Below are 13,741 nucleotides of genomic sequence, written 5' to 3'. Positions count from 1 at the left end.
TGGGAGACTGTGATTCCCAGGAACTTGAAGGTCTCAACGGTTGACACCAGGCAGTTGGATAGTGTGAGGGGTAGCTGTGGTGATGGATGTTTCCTGAAGTCCACGATCATCTCTACTGTCTTGAGCGTGTTCAGCTCCAGGTTGTGACGGCTGCACCAGAGCTCCAGCTGCTCCACTTGTTGTCGGGACGCAGACTCGTCGCCGTCTTTGATGAGACCGATGACCGTGGTGTCGTCTGCGAACTTTATGAATTTGACAGCTGGGTGCGTTGAGGTGCAGTCGTTCGTGTAGAGAGAGAAGAGCAATGGAGAGAGGACGCATCCCTGCGGGGCTCCAGTGCTCGTGGTTTGTGTTGAGGATGATGTTTTCCCCAGTCTGACCTGTTGTGTCCGTCCTGTCAGGAAGCTGAGGACCCACTGGCAGATCGTGGGGGACGCACCAAGCTGGAGAAGTTCGGGGATAAGGAGTTCTGGGATGATGGTATTGAACACAGAGCTGTAGTCCACAAACAGGATCCTTGCGTAGGTTCCTGTGTTGTGGAGGTGGTCGAGGATGTGGTGCAGTCCGATGTTGACTGCATCCTCCACAGACCTGTTTGCCCGGTAGGCAAACTGAAGAGGATCTAGCAGAGGTCCGGTGATGTTCTTTAGGTGGTTCAGCACGAGGCGTTTAATCCCGAGGGTGCTGGTTTCTTTGGAACTGGGACGATAGTAGACTGTTTGAAGCAGGATGGGACTTCACACTGCTCCAGGGATCTGTTGAAGATTCGCGTGAAGACTGGAGCCAGCTGGTGAGCGCAGACTTTCAGGCAGGAGGGGGACAAACACTATGTCAGGTCCCGCAGCTTTCTTGATCTTCTGCTGCTTGAAGAGCCGTCTCACGTCCAGTTCGTGGATCTATAGGGCAGAGGGCGTAGATACGGTAGTTTCTGGTAATGGTGGGCATATGAGGGAAATGGGGGTTCCCTTTTCAAATCGGCAAAAGAATGTATTAAGGTCATAAGCCAGACCATTGTTGTACACTGCCTGGGGTGATGGTAAACGATAATTTGGTATTGCTTTCAGGCCATTCTACACCGATGCAGAGTCGTTAGCGGAGAATTGTTTGTTAAGCCTCTCCGCATAACTCTTTGCGATGTTAATTTCCTTTGTCAATCTGTTTCAGGCGAGTTTGTATAGCGCCCGATCGCCACTTCTAAATGTGGACTCTTTCTCTTTCCTAAGCTGCCTGAGTTTGGGAGTGAACCATGGCTTGTTGTTGTTGAATGAGCGGAAGGACTTTGTTGGTACACACATGTCCTCACAGAAACTAATGTATGATGTTACAGTGTCTGTGTATTCATCCAATGTGCCCGTTGAACTTTCAAAGACGCTCCAATCAGTGCAGTCTAAGCATTCTTGTAGCGGTAACTTTGCTTCATCAGTCCATTTTTTAACTGTCTTGACTACCGGTTTTACACATTTCAGTTCCTGTCTGTATGTGGGAATTAAGTGGATTAAATAGTGGTCAGAAAGACCCAATGCTGCATGCGCAACATGTCGGTATGCCCCTTTGAGTGCTGTGTAACAGTGATCTAGAATGTTTCCTTCTCTGGTGAAACAGTCAATATGCTGCTTATATTTGGGAAGTTCACGGTTTAGACGCGTTTGATTAAAATCACCCAAAATGATCAGAGGTGACTCTGGATATTTTAGTTCGAGTTGGTTTACATGGTCCGCTAGCGTTTGTATACACGTGTTTTATACTTGCGTAATGTTGACAAATTGACATGAGAAATTTGTTGGGTTCAAAACTTAAAATTACTTGCTGTTTTTGCTCTTTGTGTCGAGGCTTTATTTGCAGATGTTCACTCCCTGTATTGATTAGACGGGTGTACCTAATGAAGTGTCATGACAATTGAATTTTAAGCATGTTGGCATTTCCATCCATCCATTTTCCATTCCGCTTATTCCTCATTAGGGTCGCGGGGGTTGCTGGAGCCTATTTCTGCTGTCTTCAGGCACGAGGCGGGGGACACCCTGAATTGGTTGCCAGCCAATCGCAGGGCACACAAAGACATACAACAGTCACTCTCACACTCACACCTAGGAACAATTTGGAGTGGTCAATCTGCCTGCCATGCATGTTTTTGGAGTCTGGCAGGAAACCGGAGGACCCGGAGAAAACCCATGCGGGTCCGGGGAGAGCATGCAAACTCGACACAGGGAGGCCGGACCGGGACGCGAACCGGCAACCTCTGCACTGTGAAGCCGGTGTGCTAACCACTCGACTACCGGGCCGCCCCATGTTGGCATTTGTATAAACTAATTAAAATTTTTTTTTCATCCGGTAATTCCCACCCCCCACACCCTCCCTCCAATACATTCAAGATGACATATATGATATTCATTTTCATCTGATTATTCAAGAAGGCTTTTGGCTAATCCAACAATTAAGCTACTTTCAATCATGATAATTAATTTATTCATCTTCCGAATCACTTATTGCTCACTAGGGTCAGAGTGGGTGCTGGAACCTATCCAAGCTGTCTTTGGGCAGTAGGTGGGGGACAACCTGAACTGGTTGCCAGCCAATCGCAGAGCACCCAGAGATGGACAACCATCTGTGCTCACACTCATACCAAGGGACAATTAAAGTGTTCAATCAGCCTGCCACATATGTTTTTGGAATGTGGGAGGAAGACGGAGGACCTGGAGAAAGCCCACAAAATGTGGCCAGAACGCGTATTGAACCCACGAGTTCTGCACTGTGAAGTTAACCTACCAACCACTGGACTACTCGGCCCTAATAATAATAATAATAATAATAATAATAATAATAATAATAATCATAATAATCATAATAAGCAGAATAATCAAAATCATCATAACACTACATTTCATTTATAATTGCCTTTCAAAATAATCAAGGACACCTTGAAATCAAAACAAGAACTTATAAAGAAGAAATTATAAATAACAGAAGAAGAGAAGAATTTAAAACTTATCACGTATGTGATTTTAAATAGACGGGTTTTGGGGTAGGATTTGAATGTTGGAAGAGAATCAATATTTTAGATGTTAGGTGTGAGTGAGTTTCAGAGTTTGGGGGCAGAAGGGCTGAAATATCTGGACCCCATCATGTTAGATGAGGGTAAACAGAGGTGTAGGGAGGATGAGGACCTGAGGGAATTAAAAGGAACAGGAATTTGAAGATAAGACAGATAGTGGGGGGCAGGGGGTGTACGGATGGCTTTAAATCAGGGGTCGCAAACTCAATTTACCCTGGGGCCGCTGGAGGCAGAGTCTGGGTGAGGCTGGGCCGCATCAGGATTTCCACAAGACAAGCACAGATAAAACATTCCAATGTTCTCAAAATCTTTATTCTTAACACACAAAAAAAAAGAATTAAATGAATAAATGGAAAAATGAATACAAAAATAAATTAACCAGTCAGAAATAAATAAAATAATTATAATGATCACAAGGCAGATACAGACGACAAAAAAAAACACAGGAAAACGAATTATTTTAATAAAGTTTCAAATGGCTGTATTCACAGTTCTTTAACCTTTAACTTTCTTAACATAAAGAAAATATTGAACATGAACGGTCCTAAACATGGTTTCTCTTGCCTACTTATGCAGCTCCACACACAAGTTTCATTCATATCAACCATGCGGGCCGCACTAACATTAATCTTTCATATCAAGGCGGGCCGCAAAATATTCTTTCGGGGGCCGCATTTGGCCCCCGGGCCGCGAGTTTGAGACCACTGCTTTAAATGTATATAGGAGTATTTTGAAGTCGATTCTAAGTTTGACAGGGAGATAGTGGAGCGGTCGGAGGACACGAGTGAAAGGAGGGGGATCTAGTGATTATCTGGGCTGAAGAATTCTGGAGCAGTTGAAGTTTGTGGAGAAATTTGTGATGGCACCGAATAGAAGTGAACTACAATAATCGATACGGGGGGTAATGAGACTGTGTACTAGGATAGCCGTGGTATGAGGGGTAAGAGGGTGATGGAGACGATTGCTGTTACATACAGTAGGTGAAAATATGCGGACCCGGTTATGTTATTTGTGTGGAAGTGGATAGATAGTGAGCTATCAAGGATACTTGAACTGAAGGGAGGGGACACAGAGGAGCTATCAATTGTGAGGGAGAAAGGAATTATGTTTTATCACTGTAAAGTTTGAGGAAGTTATGAGTAAAACCCTCCATTTTCCAGACCGTTTTAACCTCATTAGGGCTGCGGGGGGTGCTGGACCCTGTCCCAGCCGTCACCGGGCAGTAGGCAAGGTTCTCCCTGAATTGGTTGGCAGCAAATCGCAGGGCACAGAGTGACAAACAACCAACCACACTCACACTTCGGGACAATTTGGAGTGGTCAATCAACCTGTCATATACATGTTTTTTTGAGTGTGGGAGGACCCGGAGAAAACCCACGCGTGCCTGGGGAGAACATGCAAACTCCACACAGGGAGGCCGGACCGGGTCTTGAAGTCACGACCTCTGCACTGTGAAGCCACCGTGCTAACCACTTGACCACCGTGTCCCGCCAAGATTTGATTTCTAAGAGGGAGTCGTCGGACTTGTTGTCGAGGTAGAGCTGATTGTCCTCTGCGCAGCAGTGAAATTTTCTACCAAATGTATGGAAAATATTGCCAACGGGGAGGACAGAGACCTGGGACACACCAGAAGAGACGGGAAAAGGAGGGTGAAGTGACTTTTGTAGCCACGCATACATTTCACAAAGGGATTTTATTCTATTTGAGGAGTGATTTCTTTATTTTAAATTTGTAATGCACCCTGTAACCTATTTGTTTTTTTATCTTTTCACCCAACGTCCCAACCCTTTCAATGTTGCTGCTGTAGATTACAAATTTCACCATTGTGGGAATATTAAAGGTTTTTTGATTCTGATAACATAAAATGACCACTGTAGTAACCACTGTCACTGAAAGGGTAGATTAGACAAAATTTTAGACATTTTAAAAAGTAATATATTTATCCATCCATCCTTTTTCCGTACCGTTTATTCCTCATTAGGGTCGCGGGGGTGCTGGAGCCTATCTCAGCTGTCTTCGGGCACGAGGCAGGGGACACCCTGAATTGGTTGCCAGCCAATCGCAGTGCACACAGAGACAAACAACACTCACTCTCCCACTCATACCTAAGGACAATTTGGAGTGTTCAATCTGCCTGCCATACATGTGTGTTGCTTCGTGTAAGCGGGTTCGGTAAGATGGATAGAGTTGAGGTTCTTTATAAGGAGGGAGAAGGGAGAAGGCAATTGACATATGTGGCTCTCGAAGGCTCTCATCAGACTGACTTGCAGGAGCGCGCATGCTCCTATGGTCTATAGCCAGGCATCACTAGTCAAACACTGTGAAGTCGGCGTGCTAACCACTCGACTACCGGGCCACCCGTAATATATTTAATAAAAGGTTTTATTGACACACATCCATCATCATTCAATTCATTCTGTATGTCTCTAATCTCATTCGATGAAGTATGTTAAATTCATTTTGTCACAATTCCACTCAACCTATGTGGATGAAAAAAATATCAAATTATATTTTTATATATTATATTTGGTCAGTGCAGAGTGAAACAAAAAGGTCTTTCTAACGGCGTTAATGAAAGTGGTGATGTTCGTGTCACTATCATATTTAAATCCCTGGGACCTTGGCGTGCTAATTGTCCATCACAGCCAGCCACTTTCACTCACTGTCGAGGAACGCTCACTCAAAGTGACGTTGACTTTGAGTGTCTCCAACGTTCACTTAGCAGCCATTTGTGTCATTTGGAGGAGGCAAAGATTTTTGAAGTAGCAGCGGGGAGAAACATGTTGAAAGTTGGGGGGAGGGAGAAGTTATATTTAAAAAAAAGCCAAGCACGTGCTTATTTGTCCCTGCGGGATTGCACATGTCCAAATCCCCAGCACTCTCTCCAGCAGCATCCCCTGTCTTCTTACTGGGGGTGCTAACTACGCCACATCTCCTCCGTCACATGGAGGGGGCAGACTGCGAGGCCACGAGTCCTGCAGGCCCATATGGCTTTTCTTGGGACTGGAAACTCAAACGCTGAGTTGCTTCTTCTCGAGCTAAACTGATACAAAGATGCTAATAGAATATTACAATATCTGATTATTTGCGGTTCGGCATTTGCATAGTTGCAGAGTCACTATTTTTGGGATCTTTTTTTGGGGGGGTGGAGGCATCCATCCCCTCCAATTTGCTGAAAAAAAATCATTTTTTGCTGTTTTTGTCTTCAGCAAAAGTATATGTCTATAGCAAATACCTGATCATAATAAGTGTTACTTTATTACCAAATTGTGGATTATTTCTTGCTGCCATTGACTGATCGAGTTTTTGTTTTTTCATCCGGGTTTAACATGTCACTTAATTGCGGAATTTCGCTTTTCGCAACAGGATCTCACCACATTCTTCTTCGGCGCTAGGTGTCATCAAGTGTTATTGCGGATCATGTGAGGGTAACATTCCAGCATTTTATATTCACCCTGACAATGGCCTGATACAAGCCAGACATTAAACCGCCATCTGTTCATTTGACACATGAGGGATCCCTTCCCGAATACGACAGCAAGCGAAGCAACACTCTGTTATTTGTCCATGCTCCTGAATGGAAGATGTAAATATTATCATTACTCCATGTGACAGAGCGGATCTGCACTGAAGCCTCGCACTCTCTCTCTCTACTTCAACATCACAATCACATCCCCTTCATCACACTGCGGACATTTGGTTTTTAATCTGTTCTTACGGACTGCAATATTAAAGTGGTGTGTATTTTGGAGCAATCGTTCGATCGACATCCTCTGCCCACACATTTTTTTTCAATGAAGGAGTTGTTTAGTGAATGTCGTTCAAATTTGAGTCATGGATAGTGTAGTTGTACACATGCCAGACTTGTGTACGAGCTGCATGACGGTGTGAATGTGGGTGTGAATGGCCGTTTTTCTTTGTACAGTGTGTGCCTTGCGACTGACTGGCGACCAGTTCAGTTTGTAGACTGCCTTCTGCCGGAAGTCATCTGGAATAGGCGTCAGCAACTACCCATGACTCTAGTCAGGAATAAAGGATGTTGTGAATGGATGGATGGGCTCAAGTTAGTCGCAATTGGACCAAACATCCAAAGATTTGTTTCCCTGTGAAATGGACAAATAAATTCTTTGTTTCAGGCATGGCTTTACGTTTCAAAACCTGACTGATCAAAAAAAGCAGTGAGTGGAATTTTATAGAGAAAAACGTTTGGAGAATAAATTTGTCATTTAGAAAAAAAGAGGGCATAGTAATAATGTGGGGAAAAATAATCTGAACAAGAATCTTCTCTCTTGGCCAAGTATGTTAAAACCAAGCAATTCATCTGTGGTGGTTGGAGCCACTCATTGCTGCAATCGTCCATCCATCCTTCCATCCATTATCTGCCGCTTATCTTAAGTCAGGTCGCAGAGGCAGCAGCTTCAGTAAGAAAGGTCAGACTTCCCTCTCCGCAGCCACTTCTTCCAGCTCTTCCTGGTGGAACCCGAGGCATTCCAGGTCAACTGGGTGACATAGTCTCTCCAGCGTGTCCTGGGTGATCCCAGTCTTCTGCCAGTGGGGCATGCCTGGAACACCTCACCAGGGAGGCATCCAGGAGGAATACTCATCAGATACCTGAGCAACCTCATTCTGATTCTTTCTATAGGGAGGATAAGCGGCTCGACTCTGAGCCCCTTACGGATGACTGAGCTTCTCACGTCATCTCTAAGGGAGAGCTCAGACACTTTACAGAAAAAAGCTGATGTCGGCTGCTTGTATCACGTTCTTTCGGTCATGATCAATAGCCCGTGACCATAGATGAGGGTTGGGATGTACATCAACCGGCAAATTGAAAACTTGTTGAATCCTTTTGGCTCAGCTCCTTCTTCAAAGCAGAGATCCGGACAAAGCAAGCAGATCGGGAAAAAGTCCATATCGCAGCAGAGGCTGCACCGTTCCACCTGTCGATTTCTCGCTCCGTCCTACCCTCAATCGTGAACAAGACTCCCAGATAATTAAACTCCGCCAGTGCTGATTCTCATCCAAACCGCTTCACATTCGGCTGTGAAATGCGCCAGTGAGAATTCAAGAGCGCCGCTTGAAGGCTACAACTGTACGACATCATCTGCAAAAAGCAGAGATGCTATACTGAGGCCACCAAAATAGAGCCCATCAATGCTTCGGCTGCGCCGAGAAATTCTGTCCATAAATGTTTTTAACAGAATGGGTGACAAAAGGGCAGCTTTGATCGAGTCCAACCCTCATTGGAAACGATTCCTACTTACTGCCGGCAATGCAAACCAAAGTCTAACATCGGTCATATAGTGACCCGTATCAAGGGTTTCTGTAGCCATACTACTGAAGCACCCCCCTCAGAACTCTCAGAGGGACACGGTCAAACGCCTTCTCCAAGTCCACAAAGCACATGTAGACTGGTTGGGCGAATTCCCATGCACCCTCAAGGACCCTGCTAAGGGTGTAGAGAGGGTGCACTGTTCCACACCCGACTTCCTGACGTTGCCTCCCCTCCCAGAACCTCTGGGAGGCCAAAGAGTGTGATCCCTCTGTAGTTGGAGCACACCCTGCGGTCCCCCGTTTGAAAAGGGGGGACCACCACCCCGGTCTGCAAATCCAGAGGCACTCTTCCTGATTACCATGCAACATCCAGAGCCTTGAGGAACTCTGGGCGGATCTCATCCACCCCTGGGGCCACCAAGGAGCTTTTTAACCACATCGTGACTTCAACCACAGAGATCGGAGAGCCCATCTCTGAGTACCCAGTCCTCCAAGGAAGGCGTGTTGGTGGAGTTAATGAGGTCTTTGAATGAAGTATTCTGCCAACCGGCACACAACGTCCCGATTCGAGATCAGCAGCTCCCCATCATTCTACACAGTGTGAGTGGTGCACTACTTTACCCTCCTGAGATGCCAAATGGTGGACCAAAATGTCCTTGAAACCGTCCGGAAGTCAGCTTCTATGGCCTCACCAAACTCTTCCCATGACCGAGTTTTGGCCTTGACGACCACCGAAGCTACATTCCGCTAATCGATACCTGTCAGCTGTGATTGGTCGCCTTAACACGTGAGGTGCGGAACATGGTCCATTCAGACTCAATGAGAGGACTGGTACCAGATCACAGGATGTGTGTGGAGACAAGTGTGACTATATCTCGTCAAAACTTTTCTATCACGGCCACCCACTATGGCTCCTTCCCTGCAAGAGAGGTGACATTCCACATCACAAGAGCTAGCGTCTGTAGCCGAGGATCGGACTGCCAGGGTCCCAGCCTTCGGGTGCTGCACAGCTCACATTGCACCGACCCCTTTGGCCCCTCCCATGGTGAGCCCTTGAGAAGGGGGAACCACGTTGCATCTTCGGGCTGAGCCCGGCTGGGCCCCACGGGTGTAGCCCGGCCACCAGGTGCTCGGCAACGATCCCCATCTGCGTCCGGGCAATGGAACTATGGCTCCAACTCTTTGTCATAAGGGGCTCTTTGAGCCGTGCTTTGTGTGGACCCTCGCCTACCAGACAACTTAGCTCCTTTGATCATCCATCACGTTTAGATGACGGCTCATGGAGGAGTACAGCATTCACTGTAAATTGAGCAATTAGGACCAAACATACACATACAGAGTCTCGTCACATGACAGGTACAGTGAGTGCATTTGGATTGAACAAGGACAATTGTTACATTTAAAAATTGCATGTGACAAATCCAAGTTAATTCTTGTGTGATTAATACCCTTTTTATGTTTGTATGACAAATACCACTTCATTATTCAACCCAAATATTTTTTGTGGTAAATTTCAAATAAACTGTGCAGCTTTTTTACATATGAACGCACTTTGGTTAGTTTCTTGAGTCTCGCCAGATCGCACAGGTGTGTTGTCGTCAGTGTGTGGAGTTTAAGCCATCAGGGGAGAGAGAGAGAGAGAGAGAGAGAGAGAGAGAGAGAGAGAGAGAGAGAGAGAGAGAGAGAGAGAGAGAGAGAGAGAGAGAGAGAGAGAGAGAGAGAGAGAGAGAGAGAGAGAGAGAGAGAGAAATGTAAACACCCAGAGAGGAAGGAGCGAGGAACTCTCATCATCCGCGTTACAAATGTTGCACATGAGCGCCGAGTATGTTGGGATGGATGCGCTCTCTTACTTTCATTTCATTCCGCTCGACCATATTCTCACATCTCAACTCTTGGATGAGGGTCTCTTGCCAGAGGAGGATTTCCACCAACCTCCCACCCCTTGTTCTTTCTTTTTATTATTTAATAAGTCTTTGTGCACGCTCAGAAAGCAGAATCAAGACTCCAACCAGAATATGAGGAAGGAAAACTGATGCCAAAAGAAAGTGTAAAATGTTTTAGGGGTTTGAAGTGTATCCATAGGACCCAGGGGTCCAGGACCTTTAGAATGGAGGTGGTGTTCTATGCATCAGACTGGGAAGGGAACCTAGAGAGGAACATTTAGGACAAGAAATGCATTTGCCACTTCTCCAGGTGGGCTTTTTTTTCTATTATTGACCGAATAATTACGAATGTAACTTATTGAAATTGGCATGTTCTGTAAATGCAAATAAAGTGTGGGTGTGTAACATTACATTGATACAGTATGTCCATTTGTATAAATGTGAACATAAAATATCAAAATAATATACTGTACTTCCATACATAAGCTATTGTATTGTAAATGTATTTCAAATTACAGTTATTTTCTATGGTGGAAAAGTGCACTACATCACATGAGAGCTAAAATGTTCTAGTGCTTATTTTGAACATGCATGAGGAAAAATGCTAATGCCTTTATTTTTTGGCACGTACAATGTCTCAAACAGATCCATGTGATCCTAATGAAGTTATTGTTATATGGCTAAATATTTTTTTTATTGTTTCCAGATGAGATATGGATGGATGTATATTTATATGGATGTTTAATATTTCACTAAAGAGTGATGTTGCAATCGTAAAGTAATAAAAAATGAAACTTCTCCTTGCACGTTTTCAAAATGACAACAGTGGATCATACGCATTTAAGGATGGAATTTGAATGAAAGTATTCTTAGCAAGACAGGCCCTCGTGCCATGCCATCCTGAGGTGCACTTACCATTGGTGCCATCTGTCTCCACGAGGCCAAAGCCTTCCCCAGTGTGGGCAGTGCTGGATCATGCAAGGCTGTACGGGAATTGGGGTTGGTTCACTGCAGAGCCTCTCCTGTTCCCTCAGATGTCAGGGGAGATGGCATATCTCATGCCGGGGAGCGCAGGGCGGCATGAACTCAGTTTTGGGGGAGGAGAAAGGAGGAAGATGGGGAAGGTGAAAAGAGGGCCAAAAAGTTATGCACGCTACCAAAAGATCTGACCACTTTTGGCATCCTGTGCAGGTACCATTTGCAGTGGAACGGTATGAAAAGGGGACACTCGAAATAGTCCTGGACACGCCTCTTTGTTTTGTGTTTGATTATTAAAACAAAGAGGTGTGCTGTATAATTCATTGAAATTCATTCACTGAGAGCTCAAAATATTAACTATTTCTTAAATTGCAGGACTGGTAATCAATGAAATGATAGTTAATTAATTCATTAATGGCACATTGGCAAAGTTTGGTGATCATAAGTTCATATCCAGCCTTCCAATGAGCAGTTTGTGTGCCTGCTGGGGTTTTGTGCTTGTGTTTTTCAAAGACACCCTCATTGAAAATTATATAGTTCATGGGTATGAATATCAGTGGTTATTTAACAACAGCAGTGGCTCATAAATTGAATTCGATTGAATCCCTAGGGGTTCCGGTAAATCCGTCTGAGGGCTCCGACGGACCTTCTGCCATGGAGCAGGGATGCATCTGGGCTGCACCCTTGCACTATTTACGCATTTTGACAGCCACTGGCGCAACTTTGGAACTCCACTGCGCCAGCACCGGCACAAGTCTATTTCGATTAGTGCGTATTGCTACATGATCTGCGCCACATATGTCATAATTCTGTTAAAATAGCCGAAGACACAAATTTTGTTAAATAGCAATTGAAAGCTGTTTGTTTTCCTTCAGAGGTTTTAACTTTCGTCGTGTGCCATCTTGGCTTACCAATATCTAGCAATAATCACCTTGCATTTGTTTCGGTGCGTTCCAATGTCGGGGAAGAGGATATCTCAGGCTTTTCTGTGATCCGCCGGAAACATTGAAAGAGATAATCGAATATTCATTTACCAGTTGTGCATTGCCGTATTTATATCGAACAACATTGATGGTTGCAGTATGGAGCGTGAGAACAGGAGAACAATTGTAAATGACGTTAAAAAAGGCAGCAAACAAACATATTCTCGTTTTTTAAGAAACGATCGAATACGTCTGTGGACTGTAGTGACATTTCGTTGCAGCAAACTGTGGTTAATGATTCGAATTTAGTGGATAATTCGAATGATTTCAGAGCTTTTGAGGCACATTGGAAATCTTTAAATCAAATACATTTGTTGAAGTAGACACTCGTAAGAAATGTTGTGCTAAGTCTGTTCTCTTTGTCTTCTCTGTAATACCGTAGAACAGGGATGTCAAAGTCAATTTTTCCAGCGGCCCACAGTGTAGTTACGGTTCCTTCTAGAGGGCCATTGTGCAGTGACTTGCAGTCAGGGGAGGCAGGTGAGGCACGGTCCCACCTGTCATCATGGAAATATCAAATGAAAAAAATACATTAAACAGTTATATTTATTTAGTGATTTCTACTTTAAAGTTCTTTTCCATTTAACTTCACTGTTGAATTTTTACATTTACCATTCAAATACTGAGTAGAGACGAGTGGGGAGGCACCAGCCGGCTGAGCCTCACCGTGGATTGCGCAAACACTATGCCAACTGTGCTGGCTTGCTCTGCAGTGAGACCGCATTGCTCTCCCTCTGCATATCGCTATTAAAGTGTTCAAACACTTTTGGTATATGAACTACATTTCTACAGTTTAGCTGGTGTATATAATGTAGAGTCACTTTACATTGTAAACACTGTACTACAGTGTTTATTTTATTTTATTTTTAATCAAACCTGTGTGCATTGGTGAGGCACACAGTTCTCCTGACTCATGACAGGAGGCGCTGGTGATTACAGATTTTTCTTGCACCTCCTTGGCTTCAGAATAATAGAATTAGTGAGAGCAAGCTACAGTAAACAGTTAGCAAGTGCAACCACCCAGTCATTTTTTCGTGTTGCTTGGCCTTATTTTCAGAATGGACGATTACATATCTAAATTGAAAGAAATAGAGAGACTTTTAAAACTGTTGCATCAATAACTTTCAGTTATTGATGCCTTTCTTCAGAAGGAGCGGCACATGGACTTCATTTCTAAGTAAAGGTAACACGATAATCATGTTTTTTTTAATTCTTTTTTCTATGCTACAGTTTATATAAAGAATGCTGACATGACATTTTAAACAAAACATGTTGACTGTTGCCAATCAAATGGTGAATAAGCTACTCTGTAGAGTTCATGTTTGTAAATCTGACTGTGATGACGTCAGTGCCTCACCAGCCATGAACCTCACCGCACGTCACTGCCATTGTGAAATTGGGGAAACTATTCGAATGTTTCATTTCCTGCACATATTACATACAGAATAAACAACAATTTGATGAATAACTAGTTTTCAAATCTAAAATCAAGAATAATGACTGCTATTGTGGTTAACATATGACAATTTGAAATTTTGGTTCGGACTATAGCATGCATCACGGAGTTTGATTTGCTT

The 13,741-nt window shown here is 44.2% G+C and overlaps 1 protein-coding gene and 1 long non-coding RNA gene across 3 annotated transcripts in view; one reads left to right on the top strand and one right to left on the bottom strand.

Moving 5' to 3' along the window:
* The window catches only part of gjc2 (gap junction protein gamma 2), a 29,352-nt gene that overhangs the window by 12,148 nt on the left and 3,463 nt on the right, over positions 1-13,741 (top strand). Inside the window, exon 1 of one of the 2 annotated variants that reach the window (XM_089009244.1) lies at positions 10,377-10,513. The exons of the other annotated variant lie outside the window; for it this stretch is intronic. The gene's annotated coding sequence lies outside the window, so the exon portion shown is untranslated. Of the gene's footprint in view, positions 1-10,376; positions 10,514-13,741 lie in introns of those variants that run through there. 2 annotated transcript variants of the gene reach the window in all.
* Positions 10,344-13,741, bottom strand: part of LOC148891904 (uncharacterized) — a 16,012-nt gene continuing 12,614 nt past the window's right edge. Inside the window, exons 2-4 of the long non-coding RNA XR_016116548.1 lie at positions 12,595-12,661; positions 11,119-12,167; positions 10,344-10,466 (exon numbers count right to left, since the gene is read on the bottom strand). This is a non-coding gene — a long non-coding RNA (uncharacterized LOC148891904). The remainder of the gene's footprint in view (positions 10,467-11,118; positions 12,168-12,594; positions 12,662-13,741) is intronic.

This window comes from Hippocampus bargibanti, linkage group LG11 (assembly GCF_051943395.1).
Source record: "Hippocampus bargibanti isolate YZ-2025 linkage group LG11, ASM5194339v1, whole genome shotgun sequence".
Taxonomy (NCBI): Eukaryota; Metazoa; Chordata; class Actinopteri; order Syngnathiformes; family Syngnathidae; genus Hippocampus; species Hippocampus bargibanti.
This window is presented reverse-complemented; position numbering and strand designations above follow the sequence as displayed.